General features: G+C 44.1%; 1 long non-coding RNA gene across 1 annotated transcript; it reads left to right on the top strand.

Annotated features, from left to right (window-relative positions):
* Positions 1 to 18895: 18895 nt before the first annotated feature.
* Positions 18896 to 20519, top strand: LOC147349553 (uncharacterized). The gene is made up of 2 exons (XR_015150200.1): positions 18896 to 19115; positions 20204 to 20519. It is a non-coding gene; the product is annotated as an uncharacterized LOC147349553 (long non-coding RNA).
* The last annotated feature ends 340 nt before the right edge of the window (positions 20520 to 20859 follow it).

Below are 20859 nucleotides of genomic sequence, written 5' to 3'. Positions count from 1 at the left end.
AGGGAAGCACAGTCACTCTGCCATTCTTTTTCATAGCATCTGTGTTTCCCCTCCCCCAACCCCAGCTTCTTTGACAATCTGTGGTCATCTCTCCTATTACCATATTTTGTTATTTCTTGTCCATCTATCCTACTAAATTAAAGGTACCACCAAGGCAGGGATATGAACTATCTTGTTCACCACCAAGTTTCCAACACTTAGAACATTTCCTGGCACATAAAGGCATTTGGTAAATATCTGGTGATCAAATAAGGTATGCACAAATCATGTCCAGGGTCTAGAACTGATGCAAACTATGTAATTATCATTATGCTAGAATGTCCATCACTAGGCGTAATCAAGGCTGGTGCTTGCTACATCTACCTTTTGACCAATTATCCGTAGGTGAAAAGCACCCAGACCATCCCAAAGAGCCCCCAAAGATTCCTTACAGATGCCTTTCAGACCCTATTGTGCAGCAGCAACCCTAGTTTCTAGTGTTAATCAGAGACAATGATCCTACCCATGTGGTAGCTCTTTTCCTTGTCTGTGGGCTTATTGACCAAAGAAGCCGCACATGACCTGCTGGTAGTCATAGCTTCCAGGACATAGAACTTTACTGTTTTCCTGGTGGAAGTCCTCCCTTGCTGGGAATCACAACCCACGATCCAACAGAATTTAGTGTTATGGGGACAGAAGCGTAGGTTTTGTAAGAAAGTCACTGGGAAGGATGCTAAGAGAGGCCCTTGGTATTTCTGCCTTTTGATTGATTCCTGAACATACTCATTCCATCTACTGGGGACACAGCACCAGAATGGCCCTTGCTTCATTGCATATATTCCCCTCTGAGGGGAAGAGCACTACTTCTGCAGATGTTGCCCCCAATTTGGCATTTACTCTAAGCCTTTAATAGGAGTTTCATTGTTCTCTTCAGCTGGCATCTTCCAGGTGACGAAGTATGTGTTATACACGTGTCCATGCACTTCCTTTGTCATGAAATGTGCCTCTTGGTTTAAAGCAATATGGTTCAACCATTTGCAAAGCAAAAATAGAGACACAGACATAGAGAACAAATGTATGGACAACAAGGGGTGGAAAGGGTGAGGATGGGATAAACTGAGAGATTGGGATTGACATATATACACTGCTATGTATAAAAGAGATAACTAATGAGAACCTGCTGCAGAGCACCGGGGTAGGGGGCAGAGAAGGTACAATCTGTTTGCAGGACATATAGTAAGTTAACCTTAAAAATGCACTTCAATGCACATTGATGCTGCTGCTGAGTCGCTTCAGTCGTGTCCAACTCTGTGCGACCCCAGAGATGGCAGCCCACCAGGCTCCCCCGTCCCTGGGATTCTCCAGGCAAGAACACTGGAGTGGGTTGCCATTTCCTTCTCCAATGCATGAAAGTGAAAAGTGAAAGGGAAGTCACTCAGTCGTGTCCGACTCTTCGAGACCCCATGGACTGCAGCCCATCAGACTCCTCCGTCCATGGGATTTTCCAGGCAAGAGTACTGGAATGGGGTGCCATTGCCTTCTCCATCAATGCACATTAAGTGCAGACAAATAGTTTTGGATTCCACCCATATGGTGGAATACCTAGAATAGTCAAATTCATAGAGTCAGAAAGTACATTGATAGCTACCAGGGGTTGAGGGGAAGGGGAAAGGGGAGTTCGTGTTTAATGGGGACAGAGTTTCAGTTCAGGAAGGTGGAAAATTCGGGAGATGGATGCTGATGAGAGTTGTACAAGTAAATGTATTTAGCGCCGCTGAGTTTTACAGTTAAATATGGTTACAATACTATGTTTTATATTATGTGACTTTTACCATAATGAAACAAAAATAAAGCAATATGGTTCAAGATTCTATGCCAGTCAGAGTGGCATTCTGTCAGTCCTTGTACGGAGGAGGTAGAAGAGGCACATTGGAGGGTAAGTCAGAGCCCCAGACAGACGAGGTGATGATTCTAGTCAGGTGAGTCAGCTCACCCTGCAAGGGCTCTGTGGCTGGCAGATCTCTGTGGGCTCTACTGCGACAGGCAGGAAGGTCATCACAGCCCTTGAGTGAGGTGTTTAGTGTGTCTTCTCCTCCTTTCTACGTAAAGATGAGCTAGTTTTTATCCGCTTTACTGATGGGGTTTGAACGGAACATATCTGCTGGATCAATAACCACATTCCTAGTGCCCAAGGCCATTCCAGTAAAAATAGCACAGTCAGCACTGAGGCTGCAATTGGGGTGATCATTTGACTTGGTTTATAGTCATCCACCAGCACCTCCTAAATTCTTCCAGTTTTTGCAAAAGACATGCTAAACTGAATAACAGAGACAAGATGATAGCCACCACCCTTGCATCCTTGAAATCGTTGAAGGTGGTTCTAGTATTTGCTGATTCGTCCATGAGGTGGTATGGCTTCTAGTTCACTATCTTGGTTGGAGTGAAGGCCTGTTGCAGGGCATTCTGCTTGCTCTTCCTATTTTCTCTCTTCCTCCACAGGTCAGAGAGTGAATGAGAATTCTGCCAACCATGCAGCATAATTACACACTTGCAACCAGGAAAGTAAACAAGGCTGAGCCCTGAAGAATTGATTTCACATTTTGATGCTGGAGAAGACTCTTGAGAGTCCCTTGGACAGCAAGAAGATCAAATCAATCAATCCTAAAGGATATCAACCCTGAATATTCATTGGAAGGACTGATGCTGAAGCTGAAGCTCCAATACTTTGGTCACCTGATGGGAAGAGCTGACTCACTGGATAAAACTGTGATGCTGGGAGGAGAAGGTGATGGCACCCCACTCCAGTACTCTTGCCTGGAAAATCCCATGGACGGAGGAGCCTGATGGGCTGCAGTCCATGGGGTCTCGAAGAGTTGGACACGACTGAGAGACTTCACTTTCACTTTTCACTTTCATGCACTGGAGAAGGAAATGGCAACCCACTCCAGTGTTCTTGCCTGGAGAATCCCAGGGACGGGAGAGCCTGGTGGGCTGCCATCTATGGGGTCGCACAGAGTTGGACACAACTGAAGCGACTTAGCAGCAGCAGCAGCAGCAGTGATGCTGGGAAAGATTGAAGACAGGAGGAGAAGGGGATGACAGAGAATGAGATGGTTGGATGGCATCACTGACTCTATGGATATGAGTTTGAGCAAGCTCCAGGAGTTGGTGATGGACAGCGGAGCCTGGCATGCTGCAGTTCATGGGATCGCAAAGAGTCGGACATGAATTAATGACTGAATAACAACAACAATCAGGAAGGTAACTGGAGGGTAGACCTCTGGATACAAGGGATCCCCCTTGAGAGGACTTAGGCTCCAACTAATCTATGTCCCTCACTGGGAAGGTAGGGACCCTTGATACATTTTGAGTTCCTTGGCATCTTTGTCAGCCCAGACGTCATTAAAGAGTGCGTACACCGAGTTACTCTGGTAAACAAGCACAGGTTCCTTGGAGAAGGACAAGGGGAGACACTCATCTCACCCCTGACCACATGGTCCTTGCTATGTTGCAGTTCTGTCGCCTCCATTTACTATGACCGTCACCAAGCTTCCCAGGCAGCTCAGTGGTAAAGAATCCACCTGCTAATGCAGGAGACACAGGTTTGATCCCTGAATTGGGAAGATCCCCCAGAGGAGGGCATGGTAACCCACTCCAGTATTCTTGCCTGGAGAACTCCATGGACAGAGTTACCTGGTGGGCTATCATCCAAAGGGTCGCAAAGAGCTGGACGCAACTGAGTGACTAAACAGCAGCAATGATGCCCATAGCCTTCGTTGTCTAGTTCTAAGGCAGAGTTAAAAAAAAAATTTTTTTTTGGCCATACCTAGTGGCATGTGGGATCTTAGTTCCCTGACCAGGGATCAAACCCTCACCCTCTGCACTGGAAGCAGAAAGTCTTAACCAATAGACCACCAGGGAAGTCCCTATGGCAGAAATTTATACCATCAATCCAGGCCAAGAGATCACAGTGACCGCTGATTATCTCAAAGATGCTTCTGCCATCAATGGATTTTTGTTGCCTTCTGCACCTTTTGGGGCTTCCCTGGTGGCTCAAGTGGTAAAGAATCTGCCCGCCAATGCAGAAGACGCAGGATCAATCCCTGGGTTTTGTTGCCCGAGGAGAGGTGTGTCCAGGTGCAAGTATTGCAGCAAAGGGTCCTGGCTGCAGCCTGTGTCAAAGTGTCGATCTCAGGACCACCACCCCCTTTCCGTCCCCCTGCCACCTTGTTCAGGTTTGGAAAGTGAAAGTGAAGGTCAGAGGCCCTAATCGCAGGGCTGGAGACTTAGGTCTTCTGCCATACTGAGTCTCACCTTCTGCAGGCTCCCACCTGAATGTGAACCCCAGAATCTTCGCAGAAACCCACAGAATCTATGATAGGGGTGCAGAGGAGGGGTTTGAGTTTCAGATACTGACTTGGGGGTGGTGGTAGTGATAGGGCCTTTGCAAAGAGGTGCTGTTGGAAATTTTAAGAGGAAAATTGGAAATTGTAAACAAAAACATAACGAGGAGAGGAAAGAGAAGTGTGCCAGGGAGAAAAACTTCAAGGATGCTTAAATTTCAGTGAGCATAAGGAGGAAAAGATTGAACCAAGGAGCTAGAGAAGGAGTGAAAAGGGAAATTGGAGGTGGAGATGGTGTTCAGAAAGAATGGCACCTGAAAGCCAGAAACCCTGCGTTTCATCCTGGGATTGTCATTTATTTGCTGTGTTACTTTGGCTAAGTCACTTGACCTCTCTGGGCTTTGGTTTTTCTCAGCTTTAAAACGGAAGTTGTGCCAATTCCTACCTCTCAGGTTTGTTGTAAGATTCAAAAGAGAAAGGATCATAGAGGACCTTTTTTTTAAAAAAAAAAAAAGAAAAAAAAAAAAAGCACCTAGGAGCATTTTTAAATGCTTAGTGTCTTCCCCAGGGCAGGGGAGGAGGGTCTGGCTTCACTGTATTTATGTTTTCATCTTGCTCTCAGTATCCCTTCAGATCCCTGTAATTACACTGTCTTAATGCAATCTAAATTAAAAAGATAAGAGAAAACTTCTTTCTCTCAAGCTTGATTCTGTGATTGTTTTTTTTTTTCCTCTGAAGCCTATAACTTACATTACCAAGAAGGCAACAAGCTGTCATGAATGCTTAGCAATCCATTTGTGACCACATGGTGCATCTTATAATAAGACTGGGTCAAGGAGTTCCAGTCTGCGGGTGCAGAAAAGGTTTTTCTGAAGGAGCAAAGGTTTATTTGTTCACAACTGGGAGGCAGGGCATTGGAACAGTTCAAGGTTTTCAGCTATTCAATGCCAAGTCTTCTGGCCAAAAGATGTCCTCACAAGTTTCTATAGATAAAACCATTATAGGAAATCAATGTGCTCCTGCATTTTCCAATAGAACTCAGACATAATGCCACTGAAACAGCCAGGGGAATCCAGAGCTAATGATTTGGAGCTGGGATGAAGGGAACTCAGGCTGCATTTGCAAAATCAGAACACCACTAAGAGTTCATGAAAATAGGCCCATTCAACATTTATTTGATGGACAATCATTTCCCTTTCTGAGCCTCAGTTTCTTCCTCTGGCAACTGAAGCCACTAGAATAGAGACATAGGTGTAGAGAACACACATGAGAACACGGAGCAGGTGGGATGAACTGGGAGAATGGAACTGACGTATATATACTACATGTGTAAAACAGATAACTAATGAAAGCTGCTGTATAGCACAGGGAGCTCAGCTTGGAGCTCCGTGATGACCTAGAGGGGTGGGATGAGGGGAGGGAGGGAAGTCCAAGAGGGAGGGGAGATATATATATATATATATATATATATATACATTTCCATATGGCTAACACTGTTGTACAGCAGAACCTAACACATCATTGTAAAGCGACTATGAAAAGTGAAAGTGTCGGTCGCTCAGTTATGTCCGACTCTTTGTGACCCCATGAAGTGCAGCCTGCCAGGTTCCTCTGTCCATGGGATTGTCCATGTAAGAATACTGGAGTGGGTAGCCATTCCCTTCTCCAGGGGATCTTCCCTACCCAGGGATCGAATCCAAGTCTCCTGCATTGCAGGCAGATTCTTTACCATCTGAGACACCAGGGAAGCCCCATAAAGCAACTATACCCCAATTAAAAGAATAGATTTCCTACACTTCTCTTTCAGAATGAATATCTTGAGCCTTTATTGAATGTTCAGCCAAATAAAAGCACTTTGAATGATATTAGAAGGTTCTGGTTTGCCTGTTAAGAAAAGAATGGGCACTTCCCTGGTGTGCCAGTGATTAAGGGTCCACCTTCCCATTCGAGGATCACAGGTTCAATCCCTGATCCGGGAAGATCCCACATGCCACGGAACAACCAAACCTGTGCACCACGACTGCTGAAGCCGAAGCCGTGGAGCCCGTGCTTCTCAGCAAGAGAAGCCCAGCGATGAGAAACCTGCTCACCACAGCTAGAGGGCAGCCCCAGACCCCACTCACTGCAACTAAGAGAAAAGCCCTCATGTAGCAACGGAGACCCAGCAGAACCAAAACTACATAAGTAAATACATAAAATTTTTAAAAAAGAAAGGGACGTCTTTGGTTTGCCTCGGGCTTGCTGACAGCTACATACGCTGGCACATGTGCTCTAGAGGAGAAAGGCCAGTTCAGGCTGCAGCAAGTAACACTCTGTGTGACTTTAGACAGAGCATTTTCGCTGTTCTGAGCCTTGCTTTCCTCCACTGTAAAATAAGCCATAGAATGCACGGGAAATTGGGAACCTTAGTTGCCCCTAGAGAAGTTGACTGATGAGCTGGGGATTAGTTTTAGGAAACTGTGGGCTGAATTTGGAGAAGAGCCATAGGCAGTTGGATAGGAACTTATTACTATACCCTGTGTACCTTTGGTCCCTATGAATTTTAGACTCTCATTTATACCACCTATTCATTAAACGAAAACATGTTTAACATGAAATAAATCCACAACCAACAAGGACCTACTATATAGCACAGGGAACTCTTGCTCAATGTCATGTGGCAGCCTGTATGGGAGGGGAGCTGGGGGAGAGTGGATACACGTGTACGTATGGCTGAGTCCCTTGCTGTTTGCCCGAAGCTATTGCAATGTTGTTAATCAGCTCTACCCTAATATAAAATAAAAAGTTTTAAAATAAATAGGTCCATAGACCTAGGGAGTTGGTGTATTTCCTCCTGGAAACAGAACATCCTATTGTATTTCTTGCCCTTGATGCTGTCTGCTGAGAATGGTATATAATGTTCTCTTCATTTATCACCTCATGATTTTATAAGCAAGACATTAAACATGATAGCTCTACAGCGAACCAAGTCAAATGACAAAGAACGCATCCTGTTCTAATTCAGGTTATTAATAAGTGTGAAAAAGCCTAGTTCTGTCTGTGAGAATAAAGTCTCTGTTCTCCTTTGCTAATAGCAGAGCTGAGGACAAAGCTGTCATTACATTGCATCTTCTTTTGTTATCGTTTTGGCTGTTCCACATAGCATGCAGGATCTTAGTTTCCCCACCAGGGATCAAACTCCCGCCCCCTGCAATGGAACTGTTGAATCTTTACAACTGAATCACCAGGGAAGTCCTGAATTGCTTCTTCCTAATTGGCAGGAACCCTTGCAGGGGTGACCGTGATGTGGTCAGACAAGTCCTGCCACCACTCCCAAGACAGAGTTTTCACTGTGATTGCAAGAAAATTGGTTTATTTAACATAATAAATTTCATCACCACTTAATTTAACAGGAAATGCCTGCTGTTTGGGGCCCATAAAATAATTCCTGATCCCTCAGGTGTTGAAGCTTCAAATTAGGGGGAAAAATATAAGATGGATGTGTGACATATATATTCTTACAAATGTGTATGTATGAATGAGTGAACCTGGGATAAAGGAGAAATACAATTATGAAAGTTGGCAGCAACATTTCGGAAGCAATGATTTACAAGAGATTCAATCTAAATTATAATTTCCCAAGTCGATCACAATAAATTTCCAGAAACAAGTCTTGCCTTTCGAATGCAGAGTGTGTTGACAGGAAGATCATGTCTTTACCATGACGTATTTCATGTAGGTCTTGTTGACCTGTGACCTTGAAGAATCCTCTGTGTATTTGTCTTTCGGATTTGAAACTTGAGTGCTGGAAACATGCTGGTTGTTCACACTTGGTAATAGCAAAGGGATTTGCAGGACTTCAGGCCGGAAAACTGTTTAATTACCTAATGTATGCAGAAAAAAACAGTCTCAGAGAGGTTGGGTAACTCACCTAAAGGGCACACAGCCAACAAGGACAAAGCAACCTGGAACCTGTTCAGATATATTTGATGGTTCCCAAGAGCCACTGTGAGGGTTTGACCTTCCTGGGTTGGGAAAGATAACTTGAGTCACCAATAAAGTAAATTATTCCCCAAAGAGACTGGGTAACCAAGAGAAATACAGCCTACAATGATGTGCGTGCTCAGTCTTGTCCGATTTTGTGACCCCATGGATTGTAGCCTGACAGGCTCCTCTGTCCATGGGACTCAAGGCAAGAATACTGAAGAGGGTCGCCATTTCTTCTTCCAGGGGATCTTCCCGCCCCAGGGACTGAACCTGCATCTTGGCGGGCGGGTTCTTTACCACTGCACCACTTGGGAAGCCGCAATATGCTAGTAGAAAGTTTTATCCTGGGCCATTCATGGCTCTGAATTTGGTCACTGAATCCTTTTATCCTTTTTAACAATCGTCAGATTCAGAGAAGGGCTGGTGTTGTAGACTCAGCTTCCCCAATGCACTAGTATCTCAATCACTTTGTAGCTGCACTTAGAGCTCCATGATTCATCCCACTGTTGACCCATCAAAGAGCATGACACATGCGAGCTGCTTTGCGGAACCCAGTGGAGGAAACCACCCCTCCATGGAAACAACCAGGAAGTTTTGATTCATTCTTTCACTGAACTTCTTGCTGGGAGTAGTCTTCTCAAAACAGACAGAGGATGAGGTTGGAAGAGGGGAAACTGCCACCCTGGTAAGCAACATTCATTTTGTCCCAGTTCAGCTGTGCCAAAGGCATGTTAATTGAGCACAGATTGTGTGCAGGATGCTGGAAGGACTCGGGAATGAACTTTATGCAGTTCCTGTTCTATTAGGAACTGCACTATCTAGCTGGGAGAAAGAGGGAGATGCCAGCTTTGGGCAGTGCCTGCCCCAGCCCCATGTAGGGGTAAGGACGACTTGACATTTAACATTTTCTTTTCTTTCTTTCTTTAGTTTGGAAGCATATTTCTTTAAGCAACCCCACAAAAATTAGCATGGTTGTATTAGCAGGGTTGTATTCCAGAGTAAAAGTTTGTTTTCTGTGCATCCCTCTCCTTCTATCCTCTCTGATGATTCCCCAGGGCTGGGGGAGAGACAGAAAGTGACTCAGAACCTCGGATCTATGGGAGATGGTTAAGACGGATGCTTGCTTGAAAAGTCTGTATTTTTGCCTGTTTGGTTTTTTTTTTTTTTTGGTCTCACCATGGGGCTTCCCTGGTGGTTCAGTTGGTAAAGAATCCACCTGCAATGCTGGAGACTTGGGTTCGATCCCTTGGTTAGGAAGATCCCCCGGATGAGGGCATGACAACCCACTCCAGTATTCTTACCTGGACAATCTCCATGGACAGAGGAGTCTGGTGGGCTACAGCCTATAGGGTCACAAAGAGTTGGACACAACTGAGCGATTAAGCACAGCACAAGGCATGTAGGATCTTAGCTCCCTGACCAGGAGATTGAACTGATACCCTTTGCAGTGAAGGCACAGAGTCTTAACCACTGGATTGCCAGGGAATTCCCAGCATTAGCCTCAGCATGACTGTCATAAGTGGCCAAACTCTTCAGTACCCATGCCACCTTCTGTTGAAAACTCCAGCCAGGTTTTTACTTCTGTGCCACTGGATACTGTCCTGGGGGTTTATTTGCTTAGCGCTTGCCCTTCCCTTGTTGAGAAAGAATTCTTGCAAAGCTATTTATACACTCCCTCTTTGAAGGTGAATTATAAGGGGAGAAACAAAGAAATAAAAAAGTGGGGATCCCTTCATTGGTGATGCTGGACACTTGTATGGTCCTTGTTGATTGTCCAGTCTGTCTTTCTCTCCTTTAGGCAACCTCACAGACTTCTCCCCAAATTCTCTTTTCATTTAATTGAACCAAATTCAGATCCCATGACTGCATGCAAAGAACCCTCACAAATATATTGATTCCATTGTGTTGAATCTGTGCCTAACAAACAGCTTCTACTTATACACATGCCTTTGATCTTTCTACCTCCACTCATCTGGCACATGATAGATGCTTTTTAATTTTTGTTGAATAAACAATAAGTGTAGAGAAGTGATGGCACGTCAAGATACAGGATGCTGTCAGGACCTAAACTGCAAGAGTGGAGTGAAGAGGAGAGAAGGTTGTGAGGGGTGAGAGGTAGACCAGGAGGTGCTAAAGAGAAAGCATTTGAGCTGAGTTTTGATGGTTAGATCCAGGTTGGAGAAGGGTGAACATAAGACTGGGTTTCCCAAGTGACACTGGTTGTGAAGAACTTGACTGCCATTGCAGGAGATGTAACAGATACAAGTTCGATTCCTGGGTTGGGAAGATCCCCTGCAGAGGGCATGGCAACCCACTCTAGTATTCTTGCCTGAAGAATCCCTTGGACAGAGGAGCCTGGTGGGCTACAGTCAGTCCATGAGGTCTCACTGAAGCAACTTAGCACTCATGCACTTGTTCTTCCTGGATAGCTCAGTTGTTAAAGAATCTGCCTGCAATGCAGGAGACCCTGGTTCGATTCCTGGGTTGGGAAGATCTGCTGGAGAAGGGATAGGCTACCCACTCCAGTGTTCTTGGGCTTTTCTTGTGGCTTAGCTGGTAAAGAACCCACCTGCAATGCAGGAGACTTGAGTTTGATCCCTGGGTTGGGAAGATCCCCTGGAGAAGGTAAAGGATACCCACTCCAGGGGTTGCAAAGAGTCAGACCCGATTGAAAGACTTTTACTTCACTTCACCTTGTTATTAGCAATTTCCTGATCACGTGTGTCATTATGATTTGGGGGTGGATTTATTGCTGACTGTTTTTCTATCCACGGTGGCTGAATTCTTCTGAAGTCACAAATTGAAATCAATGGCCGTTGTGGAAACCCAATGCAGGCATGGCCACACCAGGTCACTTGGGATGGGCCGATCTTTCCTCTGTGTTATTCTAGGGTCTGATGTCTAAGAATCTCAAAGCCATATAAAAAGTAGTGCTCCCAGCAAGGTCAAGAAACACAAAACAAATTTTAATTACAGGCCTTATGCTGAGAACATAGAGAATTTAATAAACAAAGGCATCATGGTGTGATGGGAAAACTTTTTTTTTTTTTGGTAGTAAGGTAACACTTTTAGTGAAAATTTTATAGAAAAATACCAGCAACCCTTATTTTCCTTCCTACTCCTTACCTCCCAAACCTTGTCCTCGTGCAGAAGTATTTTCTTTGTTGTGACAGTAATACGTATAATTCCCATTGTAGTTTTAAATTTTTTTATTTTTTGGCTGTGCCACATGACATATGGGATCTTAGTTCCCCAACCAGGGATCAAACCTGTGCCTCCTGGATTGAAAGCACAGAGTCTTAACCACTGGATCACCAGGGAAGTCTCCTTTAGCATATCATAAACTTGTTTCTTTTTCAGATACCACATTACTTTGATTTTAGTGATCAAAAGTGAAAGTGTTAGTTGCTCAGTTGTGTCCGACTCTTTTCGACTTCATGGACTGTAGCCCACCAGGCTCCTCTGTCCCCGGAATTCTCTAGGCAGGAATACTGGAGTGGGTTGTCATTTCCTTTTTCAGGGAATCTTCCCGGCCCAGGGATCGAACCCACGTCTACTGTATTGCAAGCAGATTCTTTACTGTCTGAGGCACTAGGGAAACCCAGTGACTTAAGAACATGCCATCACACTTTTCAGAACCCTTCTCTTAACACTGGAAATGTTTTTGTACCGTAGATAAAGTGGCCGCTGGCATCATGGGGGACAGCTTTGTCACTCTTGGCTCCCTGCTCTGGCTTTTTATAAATCAGACTAAAAATTTCAGTTTGGCCCATCATTGGGCAGCTGGTACTGAAATTTCAAGCATCTGGCAAGTTTCTGGCCTAGAACATCTGGGAAGGAGGGTCTGATTTGTGATAGAACAGACTTATTGGCTCCAAATCCTGGCCAGTCAGGATCAGCTACCCATGATCAGAAATTCCTAGCTTCTCAGCTCTATGATCTCTTTCCAGGGACTTTATTATTTTTTTTAATATATATAAACTTATTTATTTTAATTGGAGGCTAATTATTTTACAATATTGTATTGGTTTTGCCATACATCAACATGCATCCGCCACGGGTGTACATGTGTTCCCCATCCTTTTCAGGGACTTTAATCTTGCGTCACCAGGAAAAACTCACTTCCCTGATGATAGCAGTGTTTTCTGATGAGGTTGTCTCCTTCAGATTCATGGGACAGTAAAGGGATCGTCAAGCAGCTGGCAAAATTTGATCTTTAAGGCAAGTCTGAAGGAGGAGGTGGGGGGCTGTGGGGGTGGGGAGGTTAGAGGATGGGGAAGGGAGAACCCCCATGGAAATAACCTGAGGCACTGAAGGAAGTTACAATGAAAAATGGGAAAAGTGAGAATAAATCTAACAATATACTCCTGGCTGTTTTAACAGTGGGACTGACTAGGGACATGGTGGCTGGCTAATTCGGACACTATGGGTCTACCTTCTCAGCTCACAAGTCTGCTCAGTCTAGTGGGGTGCCATTGCCTTCTCCGAAGGATGTTGTCACTGTTGTTCAATTTCTCAGTTATGTCCAACTCTTTGTGCCTCCACAGACTGTAGCATGCCAGGATTCCCCATCCTTCACCATCTCCTGGAGGCTGCTCAAATTCATGTCCATTGAGTGAGTGATGCCATCCAACCATCTTATCCTCTGCTGCCCACTTCTCCTTTTGCCTTCGGTCTTTCCCAGCATCAGGGTCTTTTCCAATGAGTCAGCTCTTCTCATCAGGTGGCCAAAGTATTGGAGCTTCAGCTTCAGCATTAGCCCTTCCAATGAATATTCAGGGTTGATTTCCTTTAGGATTGAGTGGTTTGATTTCCTTGCTGTCCAAGGGACTCTCAAGAATCTTCTCTAGCACCACAATTCAAAAGCATCAGTTCTTTGATGCTCAGTCTTCTTTATGGTCCAACTGTCACATCCGTACATGACTACTGGAAAAATCATAGCTTTGACTATACTTTGAACTTTGTTGGCAAAGTGATGTCTTTGCTTTTTAATACACTGTCTAGGTTTGTCCTGGCTTTTCTTCCAAGGAGCAAGAGTTTTTCAAATTTCACAGCTGCAGTTACTGTCCGCAGTGATTTTGGAGCCCAAGAAAATCTAAGGATGTCCTCCCCCCAAACTCATACAGGAAGAGATGCCAAATGTCCAATGTGATCTCCCTCCACTTGGCATCCTTATCGCCACTATTCCCCATCCCCCGGTTCAGGATGACTTGTGATGCTAACTCACCATGAGTTCTTCCTCAAAAGGAATGTGGAAAATTTCCATCTTCCCAGGAAATTGTGCAAAGTTTCCTTTTAGGTGAACAGCTTGCCGGGCACCACATACACAGCACAGGTAAACTGGAATCAGCTCACCTGGCCTTGTCCTCCTGCCGGGAGGGCTGGCATGCTCCAAAAAAAGATGGAGGCTCCGTCCAAGTTCAGTGCTTGGCAGGGGGCTGCTTTGATCTTCCCTGTCCACCCCAGATATAAGGATCTGGGTTGCAAATACTGTTTGAGTCCATACAGCTCAGCTATATCTCATTAACAATAGTCAGAATGTAAATGACACAGTTTAGGGAACTATTAACTTAAGCCTCTGTGTATTAAATTCCAGATAAGTTCCAGTCATCACAGCCGGGCGTGTCTTATTAACCAGCAGTTAATAATACCTTCTTATCAGGGTCATATTTCTCAACTAGAGGTGGGCTTAGACATCACCTATAGTGCTTTGTAAATTATACAGATCCTTAAGACAAGACTCCCCATCAAAACTTCTGTGGCAGTGACTGGCCAGTGTCTGACGGTGATAGTGAATGCCACCTGGACAGGCTTCTCCCTCATTAATCAGAGATTCCCTCTTTGTCGACTGTACATACACATTCCATTAGACTGCAGCAGCTGCAGTTAGAAATTCTCTGCTTCTGCAGAACCAAAGAGTCTCCGTTTGACTATTTCATTTCCACTGCGATATGGGTGACTCCCTCTTTTATGAGGCACGGAATTTTTTCCATTTTCAAAACTATGAGCACAGTGTAGAGCCAATGGGAAAGAAGCCAGGCTTAGAGGAGACAAGAGTCCTGACCATCAGGCGATTTAGTTTGATGTTCTGGCTTACAAGCTGGTGCTGGGTAGATAGAAATGCATATGTTGAAAATGCTTGCAGGGGCTTGAAAAACAGCTTTTTCTTAAGGATTTTGAATACTGGTTTGGCAGTGCTACTGATACCATTTATCTGCACTTGCCACGAAGTCACGTTTTCCTAAACAGAGATGCAGTTTGGTCCAGTCATAGAATTATTGTAGATTCTAAATTAGCGTCATCCGAGTTAATGAGTTTCACTGTAATATGCCAAGTGCAAAAGCGGGGACTGGGGAGGGGTAGAATGAATCATGTGATTCTCCTTGGAGATAAAGAATGGGAAAGCTATGAATTGTTTATAGCAATCTGGAGGTGGGAAGCCTGAGTTGCATTGGTCACACGCAGCTGCCTTTAAAATATGAATACAGAAATTCTGATAGAGAGAAGCTTAAGGTCATTTTGTCCACACCCTTTATTTTACTGGTGAAAAAAATGCAATTAAGTAGGTAAAATGATTTATCCTAAGTCACACAATAAAGCTAGTAAGGGGCCTAAACAGATGTTATTTAAATAAGACATTTGGGTTTAAACTGGCTTTCAAAAACACCTCTGTGAAGACTGATTTTAGCACCTTCAACACAGCATTCCTTTGTCCCAACAGTTTCCATCCTGCCAATTGAGAGACTCCATAGAAATTATAGAAAAGATTAAAAAATGAAAGTAGTCACCCTTGTAAACAACATTAGATACTCTCAGCCTCAAATCTTTGAAGGGCCCCTGAACAATCAAATATGGTCCGGATGTATACACACTGCTGCTGCTGCTGCTAAGTCACTTCAGTCGTGTTCGACTCTGTGCAATCCCAAGGACTGCAGCCTACCAGGCTCCTCCATCCATGGGATTTTCCAGGCAAGAGTACTGGAGTGGGGTGCCATTGCCTTCTCCGATATACACATTACTATGTATAAAATAGGAAACCTTTTGTACAGCACAGGGAACTACTCAGTGTTCTGCAATGACCTACATGGGAAGGAAATCCAAAAGAAGAGAGAATGCATGTGTACCTATGGCTGATTCACTTGTCTGTAAAGCAGAAACTAATCTAACATTGTAAAGTAACTATACTCCAATACAAATTACAAAGCAAAGGCAAAAGCAAAGTCGGTCAGGAAGCCAGCAAGGCAAGCCCGTGATAGCAGAAGAGATGGCTCAGAACACCAGGGGGAGAGTGCCAACCCAGAAAGGTGGGGAGAGTGCTGAGGCTGCTTTTTGTCCAGAGGTGAGAGAAGGTGGGGGCAGGGAGGAGGGTAGCTCACAGCCCTGATTGGCTGGGTTGATTCAGGGAGAGCAACCGGAGGGTTGACCCCATACAAACACTCTCTCCTTTCCCCAAGCAGCAAAAATTGTGTTTTCCTCCAGTGGGAAGAATGATCACAGGCAGGTGGACTGGAAAGGACAGCAGAGCCCTGGGAGAATTGGGGACACGCACACCTAGATGACCAAACTGCCCTGGGAGCTGGGCCAGCATGCCTAACTCCACCGAGCACAGTGCAGACTGCAGGAAGGCTTCCCTGCCCCCACCCCCTCCTGAGCCAGCAGCAGATCAACTAACTGGGAGTCTCAGCGAATAAGATGAGAATCAGCAAACATTTGGGGAGAGTCCTGCAATTTCAGCAAAAGATAAAAAACATTAAAATAAAAAAAAAGGTAGAATTTAATCCCAAAGTGACAAATGCTGCCACGCTGTGACTCTGGATATAAAGTGACTGGCATGCATACACTATTGATAGTATATATAAAATAGCTAACTAATGAGAACACACTCTTCAGCACAGGAAACTCTACTCAATGCTCTGTGGTGACCTGAATGGGAAGGAAGTCCAAAAGAGAGGGATACATGTATATGCTGGAGTAGGAAATGGCAACCCACTTCAGTATTCTTGTCTGGGAAATCCCATGGACTGAGGATCCTGGAGGGCTACAGTCCATGGGATCACCAAAGAGCGACCGACACACAATCGAGTGACTGAGCAGATATGTGTATGTATGGCTGATTCATTTTGCTACATGGCAGAAACTACAATAGATAAAGGAGAAAGGGATAGGATAAAGGAAATATTCAAAGATATGAAGGATAAATCCAGAGATTCAAAAATCCTTCTAATAGTTTTAGAAGGAGAGAATAGAGAGAATATAGGTGGGGGGAATACAAGATTTGAAAAAGAAAAAAAAAAAAAGCTAAGAATTTTCTACAACTGTAGAAAGACATTCATCTTCAGATTGACAGGGTCTACTGTTTATTGAGTAGGATGGATTTATAAAAACACAGATAGCACTTGGACAAATAATAGTGAAATTTCAAAACTTCATGGATAAGTAAGGAAAATTCTAGAAACCTCCAGGAAATAAAGATAGAACAGTTATGCAAGAATGAGAATCAAATTTACTTCAACAACACTGGATGAAAAGAAAATGAAGGGAAATCTTTAAGGTGCCAAAGGAGAGGAAGAAAGTCTTTTCATTCTAGAATGGTCTATTCAGTAGATTATCATTCTACAGGGAGAATAAAATATAGGCATTTTTCTAAGGGCTCAGATAAACTTACAACCCATAGACACTCCTGAAACAATAGCTTTAGGATCTATTCCAGCAGGAATAAAGAAAAGTCTAGTAGAAAAAAATCAGTTATGAATGGAGACAACATTCATGCCTTACTTGTGTAATTTTTTAAGGTATTTAAAAAAAATTATTTTGAATTACATGGTAACGACAACCCTATATGTGAGACAGCAAAAGAGACACAGATGTATAGAACAGTCTTTTGGACTCTGTGGGAGAGGGAGAGGGGGATGATTTGGGAGAATGGCATTAAAACATGTGTAATATCATATAAGAAATGAATCGCCAGTCCAGGTTTGATGCAGGATACAGGAAGCTTGGAGCTGGTGCACTGGGATGACCAAGAGGGATGGTATGGGGAGGGAGGTGTGACGGGGGTTCAGGATGGGGAACACGTGTACACCCATGGCAGATGCATGTTGATGTATGGCAAAACCAATACAATATTGTAAAGTAAATAATAATAATAATAATAGAGTTTTAATTAAACTGAAAATGCTAAGTACATTATCATGGAAAAGGAAACAACCATATAGTCAATGTTTAAAGTCTAGGCAGTATATTTACAACACACAGTCATTTCAGAAAATATCTAAACTGATTTTAAGACTTTCAGTTCCCAAGGAACTCAGACAAAGATGGTACATTGACCATAGGAAGCTATCACCGATTTCTTATGAAATCCCCAAAAATGACGCTAAGGGAATTAAAAAAGACACAATTCCAAAGAACAGGGTGAGTTTGAGAGGGGAAATCAGCTTAAAAACTACTTTTCTTATTGGAAAAAAGGAAATGGGGGAGTGGTAAGTGATGTAACCCAGAGAAGAGACTGCTGCTGCTGCTGCTAAGCCACTTCAGTTGTGTCCGACTCTGTGCAACCCCATAGATGGCAGCCCACCAGGCTTCCCTGTCCCTGGGATTCTCCAGGCAAGAACACTGGAGCAGGTTGCCATTTCCTTCTCCAATGCAGGAAAGTGAAAAGTGAAAGTGAAGTCGCTCAGTCATGCCCAATTCTTAGCAACCCCATGGACTGCAGCCTACCAGGCTCCTCTGCCCATGGGATTTTCCAGGCAAGAGTACTGGAGTGGGGTGCCATTGCCTTCTCCACTACTCTCTTTTAAATATTTATTTTTATTTGTTTAATTTGGCTGCACCAGGTCTTGGTTGTAGCATGTGGGATCTTTTAGATCTTCGATCTTTGTTGCAGCATGTGGGATCTTTCATTGTGGCATGTGCTATCTAGTTCCCCCTGCATTGGGAGCCCGGAGTCTTAGCCACTGGACCACCAGGGAAGTACCAAAACTGCTCTGTTAAGATGGGTGCTAAGGTGAGAGCCAGTTTACCCAACAAAACCTGGAAAGTCTGACACTCAGAGACGTAAGAGAGGATGAGGAGGGCTGAAAAGATTGAAATGGGGGAAGACTCAGACTGCAGACAAGACATTCCTCCCCACCCTCTTTCCTGTTACTGAGTCCAAATTTGCTCTGCTTTTCACAAGATAAGTCAATGAATCTGAGAGAGTCAATTCCTAGGCAGACTGATAAGAAGTCCAGGATCCCCAAGGAGGAGAAAGGGGTCTGGGGCTCTTGAAGTGGAGATAGGGGTCTGGAATTCTAAGGAGGAGGAAAGGACAAACCTTTTTTGTGTACACTCCTTAGTCAATTACACAACTCAGTTTAAACTCTGTACTAGGGATTATACAACAACAGTGTATCCTGCTTGAGGACAGTTGCTCCTTCCTGAAAACCTTCTGACTAATCCTGATATCTTAGAATGTATATTATGGGAGTGGGTCTGGTAAGATCTTTCTATTGTTAAATTCTAATCTTGTTATCCTAAAATGTAAATTGTGGGAGTGGGTCTGGTAAAATTTTCACAAACTTGAGACATTCTTTTGATTCATTGTAATAACTAATTGGAGAGTATAGAACTCCATTGCTAACACTAGCAAGGGGGTACTCTCTCTGCCCCCTTATGATGTCTATCTATGTCAGAAGCTTTCTCTATCCCTTTTATACTTTAATAAAACTCTATTATACAAAAGCTCTGAGCAATCAACCCTCGTCTCTGGCCCTGGATTGAATTCTTCTCCGGAGGCCAAGAATCCCAGCATCTTCTATGGTTCAGCTACAACCTTTCAAATCCAAGGTAAGTCAATGAATCTGAGATGAGGTGTTGGGATCAGGAAGGTGTAAGATGAGTGCAGAGAAAAAGAGAGAGAGCCAGGCAGTCAGGCAAGAAAAGGAAATTTATTAGAGGGAAATGAGAGGGTGACTGGCCCTTAAGGAGAACCAGCATCCTCCCTTTCTGATGGGGTCTTTCTTATATCCCGCCGGGAGAAATATCAATAATCTCAGATATGCAGATGACACCACCCTTATGGCAGAAAGTGAGGAAGAACTAAAGAGCCTCTTGATGAAAGTGAAAGAGAGTGAAAAAGTTGGCTTAAAGCTCAACATTCGGAAAACTAAGATCATGGCATCCAGTCCCATCACTTCATGGCAAATAGATGTGGAAACAATGGAAACAGTGAGACACTTTATTGTGGGGGGCTCCAAAATCACTGCAGATGGTGACTGCAGCCATGAAATTAAAAGACGCTTACTCTTTGGAAGGAAAGTTATGACCAATCTAGACAGCATATTAAAAAGCAGAGACATTACTTTGTCAACAAAGGTCCATGTAGTCAAGGCTATGGTTTTTCCAGGAGTCATGTATGGATGTGAGAGTTGGGCTATAAAGAAAGCTGAGCACTGAAGAATTGATGCTTTTGAACTGTGATGTTGGAGAAGACTCTTGAGAGTCCCTTGGACTGCAAGGAGATACAGCCAGTCCATCCTAAAGGAGATCAGTCCTGGGTGTTCATTGGAAGGACTGATGCTGAAGCTGAAACTCCAGTACTTTGGCCACCTGATGAGAAGAGCTGACTCATTAGAAAAGACCCTGAGGCTGGGGAAGATTGAGGGCAGGAAGAGAAGGGGATGACAGAGGATGAGATGGTTGGATGGCATCACTGACTCAATGGACATTGGTTTGGGTAGACTCGGGGAGTTGGGGATGAACAGGGAGGCCTGGTGTGCTGTGGTTCATGGGGTCGCAAATAGTCGGACACAACTGAGCAACTGAACTGAATTGAATGAAAAATTCTCTGAAGGTGTTAGAGAAAGCACCTGATTGAAACTGTCCACCCTGGCCTGACACCATAGTAACCATTTACACGAGTTGTTTTATGACAGGAGGTACTGGTAAAGAACACGGAACTAATGAGCCTCCACCAACTGAAAGAGTTCAGGAAAGGTCAAAATGAGACATCATGTGTCCAACCACTTCCCAGAATCCTTCTCTGTCATTCATCTTGGCTGAACAAGGCGTGCACCGCCAGGAAGGACTCTTGAGTAAGAATGATTGGCTTAAGACAACCCAGAAACTAATTCCATCACCATAAAACCCGAAACTGCAAGCCGTGTGACAGAGCTGTTCTCCTGGGTTCCCTTACGCTGTTGTTCTCCGCCTGAGTGTTCTTTCCCAATAAAATCTCTTGCTTTGTCAGCACAGGTGTCTCCTTGGACAATTCATTTCCGAGTGTTAGACAAGAGCCCAGTTTCGGGCCCTGGAAGGGGTCCTCCTTCCTGCAACAAAAGGATGTTTAAATTTTAGCCTGTAGCTGAGTCCTGTGGTCATGTAGGTCATGTAGCCAGAGGTCTGGAATCTGGTGGTGTTGTAGCCTTGAGAAGGTAGGCGCCAGTAAGAAAAGAGAATGTTATTTGGGCAATATGGTCAGTCTCAAGGGTCACTGTGATTTTACTGTTTGTTTGCGAGGTCAACATAACGAGCCATTTTAACAATGAGCCCCCATGTAGGCTCTAACAGAAGGGACTTTATTTGGGAGCCT

The sequence above is a fragment of the Bos grunniens genome, chromosome 21, assembly GCF_055505025.1.
Source record: "Bos grunniens cultivar Pamir isolate PY7600 chromosome 21, Bosgru_T2T1.0, whole genome shotgun sequence".
Taxonomy (NCBI): Eukaryota; Metazoa; Chordata; class Mammalia; order Artiodactyla; family Bovidae; genus Bos; species Bos grunniens.
The sequence above is the reverse complement of the archived record's forward strand: the minus strand, read 5'-3'. Positions and strand labels throughout refer to the sequence as shown.